At 47.6% G+C, this 16,425-nt stretch overlaps 1 protein-coding gene across 2 annotated transcripts in view; it reads right to left on the reverse strand.

Annotated features, from left to right (window-relative positions):
* Positions 1-317: 317 nt before the first annotated feature.
* The window catches only part of TDRD15 (tudor domain containing 15), a 129,777-nt gene continuing 113,669 nt past the window's right edge, over positions 318-16,425 (reverse strand). For both annotated transcript variants that reach the window (XM_063915312.1, XM_063915311.1), the window contains exon 4: positions 318-2,191. The gene's annotated coding sequence lies outside the window, so the exon portion shown is untranslated. The remainder of the gene's footprint in view (positions 2,192-16,425) is intronic.

The following is a 16,425-nucleotide window of genomic DNA, read 5'->3' on the forward strand; positions in this document are numbered from 1 at the left end:
ACGCCAATGGGCAATCCAGAGGTTGACAGTGGCTCATGCTTGCAATTTGTCTTTAAAAGCAAAACATGGCTGCTTTAAATTTCGCTGCTAAATCGACAAACTTTCGCTACTCGTAGGCTATTATGTTTGGCCTTATTAGTCCAGTCAACTAACTGGGACTTGTCCTTTATGGCAACCCACTGAAATCAATGAGCGTATCCCCCACTGAAAAGGTTAGTCCTTTGCTAGATAACCTACGGTTACGCGGAGAACGAGGAAAGGCGTACATCTGCGGCCATTACTGTATGAAAAGCGTAAAACAAGTTTAATGAAGAAAATACAGGATTTGAATTTCTTTAATATTTTCCAAAAGTTAAATTAAACATTTCTTTACATTTTGACAAACATATATAGATCGGAATGAAAGAAAAAAAGAAAAGCTTCTTTAGAGTATATAATCATCTAACGTTACACCATCCAGCTGTCAGATTTCCAGAGGTTTATGTGGTGGAAAAGAAGCTTAAGGTAAATTCCTCTTTGATTCATTGGCAGAACACTGTACCACATCTCCATTACAGTTAAGGAAAGTTAGAACTATAGCCTACACTCAGTAGCAACTGCTATTTTCTGGGTTTGGTCTCATAATTCACCAGGAATTAATGACAACACTGAGGCATGAGCCTCAAAATGTCTCAGTGCCACAACCATTTCTTAGTGGCGCGATCGGCTGTCTCTACTGGGTGTAGGAAAAACACATTGTGAATCAAGCATCTCATCGCTACTTTCATATGCAGGCTCTTGAGCTAAAATAGCATTGAACCAATTGCTGGAACACTTAAAAATAGTGTGGTCTGTGAATACTTTTAATCAGAAGTGAGGCATGCATAGTAAGTAGAGATGAGCGGGTTCTGATTTACTCGGTTCTTTACGCCAGAATTATCGCCATTTCTTATATTCTGGATTTTTCTTATTGGCTAACCAAAACAAGTGACGTCCGATAGCCAATAAGGAGATTTGGGTAAAACCGAACCCGCTCATCTCTAATAGTAAGTATGCAGAAAATTTGCTTACAAATCTCCTACAAAACACCTAAAACACTAGCAATTTATCGCTTTCCTTATAACGGCAAATCATAATACCACTAAATTACAACTGATACATTTCTACATTTCCCATAAGGGACACAGAAGTGGTGCATAAATCCCACTTCCAAACTTTTATTTAATATATATATTTATTTTATTATACCAAGACATTATATTGTGCACCAGCTTGCACGGATTTCGGGCTGGATGCCTTGTACCAGACCAGCGATAGTGTGATTTGCAGTTACCGAGAATGTCCCTGGGTGATGAACATATTAAAACACACAAACATTTACAAGTACACCAATTGAAAGTTTCACTTATAGTCAGGGGCGTTTTAAGAGAGGAGGCGGCTCAGGTGCAGCCTCCTCCGTTCGGGACCCCTCCTGACAGCAGCGCTGAGAGTCTGAGCACTAGAGCGCTCAGACTCTACTGCGCATGCGCAGATCTCCGGGAAAATGGCGCGGCAGCCATTTTCCCTGAGATTTCACTACTGCGCATGCGCAGAACTCCTTGAAAATGGCCCAGCGGACAGTTTTAACACCGCCGTGGACGTCGCCGCGGGACTCCGGAGGGGTGAGTATTCAGAAAATGGGTGCGTGTGCGGTGGGGGCCCCCTCTGGACTCAGGGGCCCGTGTGCAGCGCACACATTATTGAAACGCCAGTGCTTATAGTACATGCGGCCAGTGAAGGCTGCATGACAACTTTTCAGCCTGTTGACCAATTCTGCACTTTGCTAGCTTCAATACGTTTTCTAAAGTAAGCTGTGTGCTGTTTTTTCTTAATGACCAAAATGCAAGATAGACAATAAATTAAATGTTACAACACATGAATATTCTATTAAACAAACTGTTAATGCTCATCAAATAAATAAGGGGACAGCATTTTGCTAAAATAATAAAAAAAAATAAAAGAATCCATAGGAACTGAAGATATCCTCAAAGAGATTTTAAATATAAACTTTTGCTTTCCAAAACTCTTAACGTTAACTTTCAATAATGGTCCACTGGCTGTAGAGAAAGCAATGTGTCAAATAATGGCTCTTAGTTATTGTCATTCCTGGCTGTTTCAACAGCAAATGAAACTTGTGTTGTGCTTGGCGGCTTATCCACCGTTCTCACCCGGTCTGAAAAATAAAACACATGAAACAATTTGGTAATATAAATATAGGGGGTAGATGAAGGTTATACACTAGAAGTTACTATTAAACGGTTATGTATACAACACCTGTATACAGTATTACGCAGCAGAGAATATTTAATTGTTATCATCACTGCAGCCCCAGCGGAGTTTACACCTTAATAGTTGCTACGTAAAATTGTAACTCTCTCAAATGTGGTATTTTTCTTAGTTGAACAAATTAATGTTACAATTAAATTCATTAGGAATCATTGGTAGATCAATTAGGTGCCGGTGGTAGTCGCCTGTCGAATCGAGCCGACACTGCCGCACTTTATGGTGGCGTGTTCTCGCCCAAAAGTGCTTGTTGCCCCATAGGCGAGCACTTTTAGGGAAATCCGACATTCGGCCGGCCCGAATCGGGCTGCCGTTGTCGGCATTGAAGGCCACGGCAAGAGCTGATTCACCCTGTTCGCATCTAACTGAATTCCTCCTTTATCTCAGGAATAAACAGTAAGAGACAGTGCATCAGTGATGTCATACTAGGTCATGCATGAAGCTGTAGGTGACACTTTAAAAAAAAAAAAAAAACACTTAAGTGTACCCTTCAGCAAGTAACTCTGGCCCTAATTCAGACCTGATCGCTGGGCTGCTAAAGGGGAGTATAAATTTGCAGTGCAAGTGTGCGATTGCATGTGTACACCGTGCTACTAAAGTCCCTCAGTCAGCGGACAGCTGCAAATCCATTTGAACCTCACTCACCAGTGAATGATTTTTCAACTGTGTGCAGTGTGTGCGCAGCCCAGGACTTACTCCTACAGTGCGATGAAAACAGGCGGATCGGGTCCGGAGCAGACGTCACACGCCCTCCCTGAAAACTCTTGGGAACGCCTGCGTTTTCCATGACACGCCCAGAGAACGGTCAACACCCACAAACGGCCGCTTCATGTCAATCACCGAATGGCTGTGTGATTAGAATTTTCGCACCAGCGTGTCGCTGTTCGGCGATGCCGATTGTTTGGCGATGCGCAAGCGTATTGCGGTGCATACGCAGTCAATTGATAATCGCTCGCTGAGCGAAAATGCACAGCAGCGATCAGGTCTGAATCGGGCCCTCGCCTTTACTTATAATATCCATTTTCAGTACAAAGGGTCAGATTCAATGTTTTCACAGTTGAGTAATTATCTGCCAACTTCTCCACTTCTATAAAGCCATACTTTAGTAAATGTACAGATGTGTCCACTCACATCTAGCCTCCCTGCATGTTAAATAGCCATTCTAGTCACGCCCTGCTGTGGTGTGACTCGGTAGCGCTGATGGTCTTTTCGTGCAACTTTTTACATTAAAAAGGGGCTTATTCACAAAACGATCTGAATAGGAAGCACAGGCAGCTTATGCTGAATAAAATATGTGGCATGCCTATATTCTGTGTGCGACCACGGCTGTATCTGCATATGAAATGCTACGCTAGTGTTATGATAGAATAACACTAACGCAGCATTTCGTATGCAATTACAGTCACACACAGGGAATATAGGTATGCTGCAAAAGCTGCTTGTGCGTCTTATTCGCATAATGGAGTTGCATGGGACCTGCAGCTCAATCACACCAGGCATCTCCCGCTGTACGGCAGACTGAAGCAAGATGTATGCAGACACATCTGTACCCCCTGGTGCTGTTCTCGTACTGCATACCTTTTCTTCAGTTTTTGCTACGCTCTCTCGCGCCATTTAACGCAAGAGGCATAGGTGTGCAAGGACACACCTGTACATTTGTAAAATGGATTTAAACCATTGAAAAAAATGGATTGATAATTCAGTTATAGTCATGTTATTTGAATTGAGGTGGCATAATTATATACTAATAAATTATGCAAAAATTTTTAACAAAATTAACAAATTAGCCTTATATACGTTACCACTAACTGAAGAAAGAACCCTGCACAAAACTGAAAAACAAATAATAGATTACAGCACAATCGTACTTTTTTTTTCTCTTTCATTTGGACGATATTTAAAAAGGGGATTTTTGTCTTACCTGTAAAATCCTTTTTTTTTTGAAGCCTTGGTGGACACTGGGACTGTGGGGTATGGTGTAGAAGCACTGCAGGCACCAAGAAGTTAAACTTCTGAAGAGTGCAGCGGAGGCTCCTATACCCCGCCTACTCATGGGAAGTCAGTTTGCAACTTAACAAGCTTCAATAACAGTCACAGAAGAGAAGAAACCAAAAAAGACTGGCACACACACATACTGCCCCCGTCAAGAGAACCGTGGTATGGAGTGCCAGTAGAAAGGGCCCCTCACAAAAAGGAGCATGAGAGTGGGCTCTCAGTGTCCACCACGGCTTCCGAAAACAGGATTTTACAGGAAAGACAAAAATCCCCTTTTTTCAGTCAGCCTAGGTGGACACTGAGACTGTGGAATGTCTTAAAGCTGTCCCTTTACGGGTGGGAACACTCCCATGCTGCACGGAGGACACGTTGCCCAAAGGCCGTATCGGCCGAGATGAAGGTGCCGTTCTGATAGAATTTGATAAAAAAGTGTTTGTGGAAGACCACTTAGCTGCCCTGCTCACCAAGGAAGGCCAGCCGACCATGTGGAGTGAGCCCTCACAGACGCCGGAATAGGTCGTCCAGCCAGCAGATAAGTTTGGCGTATGGCATTGCGGTTCCAATGCGCCAAAATTTGTTTAGAGGCTGGCCAGCCTCGCTAACGAGCATCGTAAAGAATAAAAAGGGAAGGACAAAAGTGCAGCACCCCCTGCAGAAAGGTATGAATTGCTGAAGAATTGGCCACCTTTTGTTGAAAGAGAACTGAAAGAGCAGACACCTGCACCTTTAGGGAGGCAAGCCGAAGACCTAAGTCCAAACCGGTCTGAAATAAAGCCAAAACCCTGGACAGACAATATATCAAGGGATTGAAATGATGAGTCAAGCACAACTGAAAGTACCTCCACCACACTCTATGATATATGCAAGCCGAAGACTGTTTCCTGGCTGAGAGCATAGTGTCGATGACTGGGTCTAAGAAATCCTGAGCTCTTAAGACCATCCTCTCAACAGCCACCCCATCAAAAACGTGATAGGTCGGGGTGAAGGCAAGTGCTCTGGGACAGTAGATCTGGACGAAGGGGCATGCGATATGAAAACTGTATGGAGAGGCTGCAAAGATCCGTGTACCAAGTCCGTTTCGGCCAATGTGGAGCGACTAGGATGGCTGTGACTGGTACCTGCATCAGGCATCTGAGAACACGTGACAAGCGAGCGATCGGCGGAAACAAACACCTTCAGAAAGGGCCAGGAAGCTACAACAGCGTCCACCAGAAATGCGCCTGGATCCCTTGTTTGTGATTCGTACCAAGGTAGATTGTGATAGTGTCGGGAGGCCATCTGATTTATGAGCGGCTGACCCCAGCGAGTCACAAGTAGTTGAAATACTTCTGGGTGAAGTGACCATTCTCCGGAATGGACGTTTTGTCAACTTAGGAAGTCCGCCTCCCAATTCTGCTGACAGAGCTGGTAGGGCGTGTTCTGCCCAACACTGGATGTGACCAATTTCTTGAATGGCGGCGTGACTTCTGGCGCCGCCTTGGTGGTTGATATAGGCAACAGCTGTTGCACTGTCTGTCTGTATCTGGACTGGCTTGCCGAGAAGAAATGGGCCCGCATGGCAGAAAGCTCAGTATATTGCTCAGCGCTCTAGGAGACTGATGGAGAGAGCTGCCTGCTGAGTTGACCAATGTCCCTAGAAGAAGTGGCATCCTGTGACCACTCCCCAGCCAAGGAGGCTCGTGTCAGTTGTCAGAATGACCCAGTCCTGGATCAGGATTGGGCAGCCATGGTGAGGTGGGATGACCAAAGCCACAACAGGAGTGAAAGACGGGTTTCCCTGGAAAGTGAAATCCAGCTGGACTTGAGATAGATATGTGACCGGTTCCACCGATGAAGCAATTCGAACTACCATGGTCTGGAATGGAACTGGGCATACTCCACCATGTCCAAGCATGAGGCCATCTTGCCTAGTACCCTCATGCAAAGACAGAGGGTAACACTGCAATGTTTGAGGAAAGTCCTGATTAAAGTCTGGATGTCCACCACCTTGTTTCTGGGTAGAAACACACGCTGAACCATCGTGTCTAGGATTGTCCCTAGATGAAGCATGGACTGGGATGGTGGTAGGCTGAATTTGCTTAAGTGGATCAGCCAGCCATGGGATTGTAACAGCGAAAGGATGAGACTGAGCAAGCAGAAAAAGTTAATCCAGGTATGGAAGAATCCTGACTCCCTGCAAGAGCAGCTGGGCCTCCATGACTGACATGACTTTGGTAAAGGATCTCGGTGCTGTGGAGAGGCCAAAAGGTAGGGCCCGGAATTAATAATGGTTTTGAACTGCAAATCGCAAGAAATGCTAATGGTCTGTCTGAAGGAGGCCATGAGGGTCTTCCGGTTCCAGCACTTGCATAATGGACCCGAGAAACTCCATCCTGAATCTGGTAACACAAAGAAAAAGATTCAACTTCTTTAGATTGAGAATGGGTCTGAAAAATCCATCTGGTTTTTGTACCAAGAACATATTTCAATAGAAATCCATACCCCTTTACGGAGAGGGAACCCTGCCGTCAGGGAGGGATCTGATGGAAGACTGAAGGGCGGTGGACCTTGCCGATGTCCACTGGCAGACTAGTGGTAAAAAAACTGAAGAGGCAGCCACTCCAGAAAGGAGAGGGCGTATCCCCTGGATACTAAGCCTGACACCCAAGAATCAGACATGGGGGTTAGTCAGATGTCGGTGAACTGTAGAAGCAGACCGCCCACCATGAAGGAGTCCTGGTGGGGACCTCGAGCATCATGCTGAAGGCTTGTCAGTTTGCTTAGGGGTTTGGCAACATTCAAACCAGGACTGAAGACCCTATGGCTTGGATGGTTTGGACAAAGAACAATGTACAGGGGAGGAGCACTGCCCCCTTGGTTGTTTGGACTTTGGAGCAGAAGGCAGAAAAGCGGTTTTGGATGCCACAAGGTTTGCCACAATATTGTCCAACTCAGGATCAATGAGGATGTCTCCAGTAAAGGGGAGAGACTCTAAACGTTTCATAAAATCATTATCAGCTCTCCACGAGCAAATCTACAAGGTACACCTAGCCACCAGCAGCTGAAATCTTGGCAACAAAAAGGTAACAGCATCTATCACTGCTTCACCCAGGTAAATGCTAGCTTCTCTGATATGGTCTACAAAGGAGAGTAAATCAGAGCGTCGCATCCCAGTCTGTCAGGGCATCTGCTCCGCTGCTGATGGCTAAAGACATCAAGGGTGAAGCAAATGCAGGATGGGTAGCTGCGCCTGCATTAGTAAAAATTGTCTTGAGGAATTGTTCCAACTTTTTATCAGCTGGGTCCCGTCAAGACGTGAAATCACGAATAGGCAGGGAGGTTGTTTTGACCAATCTGGATATATGGGCATCAACAGGAGGAGGTGTTTCCCAATTCTTTTGTTCCTCTTCTGGAACCGGATAGAAGGTAAGAATGCAGCGAGACACCAGAAATTTTTTATTTGGGAGTGCACAGGGTTCCTTGAAAGCTGCATTTAGGCGAGTAGAGGAAGGTAACGCTGCAGGATCCTTCTTCTTACGTTTGAAGATGGAGGTCTCAGTATCCGTGGACGTATCCGTATCTTTAATATGTAACTGCACACGGACAGCCTTGATATCATCCACCCTAGTCTGTGACATACGGTCGTCCTGAGGTGGGAGGGCATCCTCCCCGTGGTCTGAGAAGATGCATCCTCAGAGGATTCCTTTGTCTGCGAAAGTAGAGAAGGTCCTCGGCTGGACTTCTGACGTATGGTATAGGAGATCAGAACCTGTTGTAGGGAACTGGAAACCTGTACCAAGCCTTGCACAGATTGAGAAAGGTCGCGCACCCATGCTGGCTCCGCAGAGGGTTGCTGGGTTAGGCTGTGTATCTGTGGGAACTGACACAGAAGGCGGATGTAACCTGGAGGCTGCTAGCTGAGAAGACAGCTCCTGCATGGCTGAAGATAGCGACGCCCAATCAGGCCCACTCGGGGCAGATGCCTCCGGGGCGGCACCACCCGGAGCATCGGACGAGCAACGTTCACAGAGGCCCGTGTGGTCTTGGTGCAAACATGAAAAATTTACCTTGCAGGATGTGCAAGTCTATGTGCGTGGCCCTTTCCTTCTGGGAGGTTTTAGAAGAAGTTCCCTTGGAAGACATCTCAAAAACTATAAGGACAGTATAATGTCCACACACAATATACCTGTATATGTAATGGCCAAAGACAAAATACTGCAAGAACAGAACACAGATAAATGAACCAGTGTCTAAGGTACTGGGGCTGTGTGGCCCAAACACAGCAAGGACTACTGTTAAAAGAAACAGCAGACCCAAGAAGCTAACCAATAATATAAAGGACAGTGTATCAAAATTAATAAAGGCTATTCTAAGACTCTAACGCAGGCATTCCCAACCGCGGTCCTCAAGGCACACCAACAGTGCAGGTTTTAGTTATATCCAGGCTTCAGCACAGATGGTTAAATCAAAATAACTAAAGTACTAATTAAGTCACCTGTGTTCAAGCATGGATACCACTAAAACCTGGACTGCTGGTGTGCATTGAGGACCGTGGTTGGGAATGCCTGCTCTAATAGTACCACTTGCAGTGTTCACAGGATCAGAAAATAGAGAAAAGTGTACAGGCACACAAATACCCAACCACCAGCACAGAGAAGTGGGGTGGGGGACAAATAACCTGACACCAAGACAATGAGGTATAAGGGAGGAGAGAAATTCTGTCCTCTCTGCTGGGCTACCGGCTGCAGACTGGCTGAAAATGGCAGGCTAGCAAGGAAAGGTGGGAGTAGAGAAGGTCCCCATGGCACCTAAACCCAGGACTGTGGCGATCCCCTGTACTCTTGCCCCCTCCTGGAACACCATATGAGTTCTTTATGGAAACCCCCGTGAATGGCAGTAAAGTCCCTTGTGGTCTAGCAGTAGCTCTGAAAGAACAGAGGTCCGCTGCAAGGACCGCCGGAAGCTGCTCCCTCCCAGCCGGTGGTGTTGCCACTTAGCGCCGGCTCCTGCCACAGCGGGAAGCCACTTACCTCATCCCCTTCCAGGTGCGGCTCCGCTGTGTGCTAGTGAAAGCAGACGTGGAGGTCCATTCACCATCCTGCAGCAGTGCGGACATCAGCGCTGCTGCTGAAATAAAAAGTAAAAAAAAAGAAAAAACATGAAGTTTAAACATGGCTGCCCACCCATAAAAAAAATCTACCTGTGCTTGTAGGAACCAAGAAAAAAACCTGACTGACTTCCCATGATGGGAGGAGGAGCCTCTGCTGCATTATTCAGAAGTTTAACTCCTTGGTGCCCGCAGTGCTCCTACACCATACCCCACTGTCCCAGTGTCCACCTAGGCTGACTGAAAAATGACAATAAAAAAAATAAGATTTTACTCACCGGTAAATCTATTTCTCGTAGTCCGTAGTGGATGCTGGGTACTCTGTAAGGACCATGGGGAATAGACGGGCTCCGCAGGAGACTGGGCACTCTAAAGAAAAGATTAGGTACTACATCTGGTGTGCACTGGCTCCTCCCTCTATGCCCCTCCTCCAGACCCCAGTTAGGGAAACTGTGCCCGGAAGAGCTGACATTACAAGGAAAGGATTTGGAATCCAGGGTAAGACTCATACCAGCCACACCAATCACACCGTACAACTTGTGATAATTATACCCAGTTAACAGTATGAACAACAACTGAGCCTCATTAAACGGATGGCTCAGAACAAAAAACCCTATAGTTAAGCAATAACTATATACAAGTATTGCAGAATTCCGCACTTGGGACGGGCTCCCAGCATCCACTACGGACTACGAGAAATAGATTAACCGGTGAGTAAAATCTTATTTTCTCTGACGTCCTAGTGGATGCTGGGTACTCCGTAAGGACCATGGGGATTATACCAAAGCTGCCAAACGGGCGGGAGAGTGCGGATGACTCTGCAGCACCGAATGAGCAAACTCAAGGTCCTCCTCAGCCAGGGTATCAAACTTGTAGAATTTTGCAAACGTGTTTGATCCCGACCAGGTAGCAGCTCGGCAAAGTTGTAAAGCCGAGACCCCTCGGGCAGCCGCCCAAGTAGAGCCCACCTTCCTCGTGGAATGGGCTTTGACTGATTTAGGATGCGGCAGTCCAGCCGCAGAATGTGCAAGTTGAATCGTGCAACAGATCCAGCGAGCAACAGTCTGCTTTGAAGCAGGAGCACCCAGCTTGTTGGGTGCATGCAGGATAAACAGCGAGTCAGTTTTTCTGACTCTAGCCGTCCTGGAAACATAGATTTTCAGGGCCATGACTACATCCAGCAACTTGGAAGCCTCCAAGTCCCGAGTAGCCGCAGGCACCACAATAGGTTGGTTCAAATGGAACGCTGATACCACCTTAGGGAGAAATTGGGGACGAGTCATCAATTCTGCCCTATCCATATGGACGATCAGATAGGGGCTTTTGCATGACAAAGCCGCCAATTCTGACACACGCCTAGCCGAAGCCAAGGCCAAAAGCATGACCACTTTCCACGTGAGATATTTCAACTCCACGGTCTGAAGTGGCTCAAACCAATGTGATTTTAGGAAATCCAACACAACGTTGAGATCCCAAGGTGCCACTGGGGGCACAAAAGGGGGCTGAATATGCAGCACTCCCTTAACAAACGTCTGAACTTCAGGCAGTGAAGCCAGTTCTTTTTGAAAGAAAATAGACAGGGACGAAATCTGGACTTTAATGGATCCCAATTTTAGGCCCATAGTCACTCCTGACTGCAGGAAGTGCAGAAATCGACCCAGCTGAAATTCTTCCGTTGGGGCCTTCATAGCCTCACACCAAGCCACATATTTTCGGCATATGCGGTGATAATGTTTTGCTGTCACATCCTTCCTAGCTTTTATCAGCGCAGGAATGACTTCAACCGGAATGCCCTTTTCCATCAGGATCCGGCGTTCAACCGCCATGCCGTCAAACGCAGCCGCGGTAAGTCTTGGAACAGACAGGGCCTCTGCTGTAGCAGGTCCTGTCTGAGAGGCAGAGGCCAAGGGTCCTCTGAGATCATTTCTTGTAGTTCCGGGTACCAAGTCCTTCTTGGCCAATCCGGAACGATGAGTATAGTTCTTACTCCTCTCTTTCTTATTATCCTCAGTACCTTTGGTATGAGAGGAAGAGGAGGGAACACATAAACCGACTGGTACACCCACGGTGTCACTAGAGCATCCATAGCTATCGCCTGAGGGTCCCTTGACCTGGCGCAATATCTTTTTAGCTTTTTGTTGAGGCGGGACGCCATCATGTCCACCTGTGGCCTTTCCCAACGATTTACAATCAGCTTGAAGACTTCTGGATGAAGTCCCCACTCTCCCGGGTGGAGGTCGTGCCTGCTGAGGAAGTCTGCTTCCCAGTTGTCCACTCCCGAAATGAACACTGCTGACAGTGCTATCACGTGATTTTCCGCCCATCGGAGAATCCTTGTGGCTTCTGCCGTCGCCATCCTGCTTCTTGTGCCGCCTTGTCGGTTTACATGGGCGACCGCCGTGATGTTGTCTGACTGAATCAGCACCGGCTGGTTTTGAAGCAGGGGTTTTGCCTGACTTAGGGCATTGTAAATGGCCCTTAGTTCCAGAATGTTTATGTGTAGGGAAGCTTCCTGACTCGACCATTGTCCTTGGAAGTTTCTTCCCTGCGTGACTGCCCCCCAACCTCGGAGGCTTGCATCCGTGGTCACCAGGACCCAGTCCTGTATGCCAAATCTGCGGCCCTCGAGTAGATGAGCACTCTGCAGCCACCACAGCAGAGGCACCCTGGCCCTCGGGGACAGGGTGATCAGCCGATGCATCTGAAGATGCGATCCGGACCACTTGTCTAACAGATCCCACTGAAAGATCCGTGCATGGAACCTGCCGAATGGAATTGCCTCGTAAGAAGCTACCATCTTTCCCAGGACTCGCGTGCAGTGATGCACCGACACCTGTTTTGGTTTTAGGAGGTCTCTGACCAGAGATGACAACTCCATGGCCTTCTCCTCCGGGAGAAACACCTTCTTCTGTTCTGTGTCCAGAATCATACCCAGGAACAGCAGACGCGTCGTAGGAACCAGCTGCGACTTCGGGATATTCAGAATCCAGCCGTGCTGTTGTAGTACTTCCTGAGATAGTGCTACTCCGACCAACAACTGCTCCCTGGACCTCGCCTTTATAAGGAGATCGTCCAAGTACGGGATAATTATAACTCCCTTCTTTCGAAGGAGTATCATCATTTCGGCCATTACTTTGGTAAATACCCTCGGTGCCGTGGACAGATCAAACGGCAACGTCTGGAATTGGTAATGGCAGTCCTGTACCACAAAACGGAGGTACACCTGGTGAGGTGGGTTAATGGGGACATGTAGGTAAGCATCCTTGATGTCCAGTGACACCATAACATCCCCCTCTTCCAGGCTTGCAATAACCGCCCTGAGCGATTCCATTTTGAACTTCCTTATATAAGTGTTCAAGGATTTCAAATTTAGAATGGGTCTCACCGAACCGTCTGGTTTCGGTACCACAAACATTGTGGAATTGTAACCCCGTCCCTGTTGAAGGAGGGGAACTTTTATTATCACCTGCTGGAGGTACAGCTTGTGAATTGCCGCCAGTACTACCTCCCTGTCCTGGGGAGTAGCTGGCAAGGCTGATTTGAGGTAACGGCGAGGGGGAGACGTCTCGAATTCCAGCTTGTATCCCTGAGATACCACTTGTAGAACCCAGAGATCCACATGTGAGCGAACCCACTGGTCGCTGAAGTTCCGGAGACGGGCAACCCACCGCACCTGGCTCCACATGTGGAGCCCCAGCGTCATGCGGTGGACTTAGTGGAAGCAGGGGAGGATTTTTGTTCTTGGGAACTGGCTGTATGGTGCAGCTTTTTCCCTTTACCCCTGCCTCTGGGCAGAAAGGACGCGCCTCTAACCCGCTTGCCTTTCTGAGGCCGAAAGGACTGTACTTGATAATACGGTGCTTTCTTAGGCTGTGAGGGAACCTGAGGTAAAAAAGTCGACTTCCCAGCTGTTGCTGTGGATACGAGGTCCGAAAGACCGTCCCCAAACAATTCCTCACCCTTATAAGGCAAAATTTCCATGTGCCTTTTAGAATCAGCATCACCTGTCCACTGCCGAGTCCATAATACTCTCCTGGCAGAAATGGACATCGCATTAATTCTAGATGCCAGCCGGCAAATGTCCCTCTGTGCATCTCTCATATATAAGACTACGTCTTTAATATGCTCTATGGTTAGCAATATAGTGTCCCTGTCAAGGGAATCAATGTTATCAGACAGGGAATCAGACCACGCTGCTGCCGCACTACACTTCCATGCTGAAGCAATAGCAGGTCTCAGTATAGTACCTGAGTGTGTATACACAGACTTCAGGATAGCCTCCTGCTTTCTATCTGCAGGCTCCTTTAAGGCGGCCGTATCCTGAGACGGCAGTGCCACCTTTTTTGATAAGCGTGTGAGCGCCTTGTCCACCTTAGGGGATGTCTCCCAGCGTAACCTATCCGTTGGCGGGAAAGGGTACGCCATTAGTACCCGCTTAGAAATTACTAGTTTCTTATCTGGGGAACCCCACGCTTCTTCACACAATTCATTTAACTCATCAGATGGGGGAAAAGTCGCTGGCTGCTTTTTCTCCCCAAACATAATACCCTTTTTTGTGGTAACCGGGTTAATGTCAGAAATGTGCAACACATTTTTCATTGCCGTAATCATGCATCGGATGGCCCTAGTGGATTGTATATTTGTCTCATCCTCGTCGACACTGGAGTCAGACTCCGTGTCGACATCTGTGTCTGCCATCTGAGGTAGCGGGCGTTTTTGAGCCCCTGACGGCCTCAGATGCCTGGGCAGGCGCGGGCTGAGATGCCGGCTGTCCCAAAGTTGCGTCATCGAACCTTTTATGCAAGGAGTTGACACTGTCTGTTAATACCTTCCACATATCCATCCACTCCGGTGTCGGCCCCGCAGGGGGCGACATCACACTTATCGGCTCCTGCTCCGCCTCCACGTAAGCGTCCTCATCAAACATGTCGACACAGCCGTACCGACACACCGCACACACACACAGGGAATGCTCTGACTGAGGACAGGACCCCACAAAGTCCTTTGGGGAGACAGAGAGAGAGTATGCCAGCACACACCACAGCGCTATATAATCAGGGATTTACACTAACAAAAGCGATTTTCCCTATAGCTGCTTATATATATATAAATATATATAATAATGTCCATTTGCAAGTGAACCTTTGCAGGAACCAAGCTAAGGATAAACCAGCACACTATTGGTTTGAATGAAAGATTTTTCTGTATTCAATAAAGTGCAATGTATTTGATGCAAACATGCAGCACAGGTGATTTTAGCAGCAACATATCTAATGCAGTGATATACTTATCATCCCAACAGCCGTTTCGTATGCCTTCATCAGGGGAAACATAAGTTTAACATGTTGATCAAAGCACTGCACGTCCTGCAGTGCAGCAAAGTAAAGTGCCAAGTGCCAGTGCCAAACCGCTATAGTAAAAACCCAGTCTATTTAAACCCGGTATGCAATTACCTGTTGATGAGCTGCTGCCGCCGGCCACACGTGGGGAACAATCTGACGTCAGCCGGATGCGCCGCATCATGTCGCGCTCCGGCGACCGTCAGAGGACTGGCGTGCCCACACTTCCCTGCATACAAGATGCCTGGCCGCATCACACCGCCACTCCCCCTGGGGAAACCAATCACACCAGGTCCTTCCCTAGATGGAACCGTCCCATCAGCGCGTCAAATGACGCGCGAGCGGCGGTATCCATACTAAGACTTGTTGTTGCCACGGGCAACCCGCGGCAACAAACAGGTCCCACCAAGGTCAGCGGAAACACCCCATCAAAAGGCACAATATGTACAAAACATCCTACCTAGTGTCTCCACCACAGGTGGAGATCTGAATCTATATATAACCCTGATATGGGTAATTTATTATTAATTCAATATCATAGTGGCCTCCGTATTGGAGGTATATAAATGCTAGATTGGGATGTCTTTATTCACTTGTGTTGTTATTTTTTGTACATATTGTGCCTTTTGATGGGGTGTTTCCGCTGACCTTGGTGGGACCTGTTTGTTGCCGCGGGTTGCCCGTGGCAACAACAAGTCTTAGTATGGATACCGCCGCTCGCGCGTCATTTGACGCGCTGATGGGACGGTTCCATCTAGGGAAGGACCTGGTGTGATTGGTTTCCCCAGGGGGAGTGGCGGTGTGATGCGGCCAGGCATCTTGTATGCAGGGAAGTGTGGGCACGCCAGTCCTCTGACGGTCGCCGGAGCGCGACATGATGCGGCGCATCCGGCTGACGTCAGATTGTTCCCCACGTGTGGCCGGCGGCAGCAGCTCATCAACAGGTAATTGCATACCGGGTTTAAATAGACTGGGTTTTTACTATAGCGGTTTGGCACTGGCACTTGGCACTTTACTTTGCTGCACTGCAGGACGTGCAGTGCTTTGATCAACATGTTAAACTTATGTTTCCCCTGATGAAGGCATACGAAACGGCTGTTGGGATGATAAGTATATCACTGCATTAGATATGTTGCTGCTAAAATCACCTGTGCTGCATGTTTGCATCAAATACATTGCACTTTATTGAATACAGAAAAATCTTTCATTCAAACCAATAGTGTGCTGGTTTATCCTTAGCTTGGTTCCTGCAAAGGTTCACTTGCAAATGGACATTATCATGTGATTTATCTGACCTGGCACCTAGCAAATAACTTGGAAGTGTGTTGCGACTCCTTTTGTGGAAATCTATAAATATATATATATATATATATATATAGTTTGCGCCTAAATTTAGTGTCCCCCCTCTCTTTTTTACCCTTGATGTCTGGAAACTGCAGGGGAGAGCCTGGGGAGCTGTCTTCCAGCGGAGCTGTGAAGAAAACATGGCGCCGGTGTGCTGAGGAAGATAGCCCCGCCCCCTTCTCGGCGGACTTCTCCCGCTTTTTTATCTGTATAATGGCGGGGGATTATGCACATATACAGCTTAAAAGCTGTATTATGTGTCAATTAGCCATGTAAGGTACTCTAATTGCTGCCCAGGCCCCCCCCCCCAGCGCCCTGCACCCATCAGTGACCGGAGTGTGTGGTGTGCATAGGGAGCAA

The sequence above is a fragment of the Pseudophryne corroboree genome, chromosome 4 (genome assembly GCF_028390025.1).
Source record: "Pseudophryne corroboree isolate aPseCor3 chromosome 4, aPseCor3.hap2, whole genome shotgun sequence".
NCBI lineage: Eukaryota > Metazoa > Chordata > Amphibia > Anura > Myobatrachidae > Pseudophryne > Pseudophryne corroboree.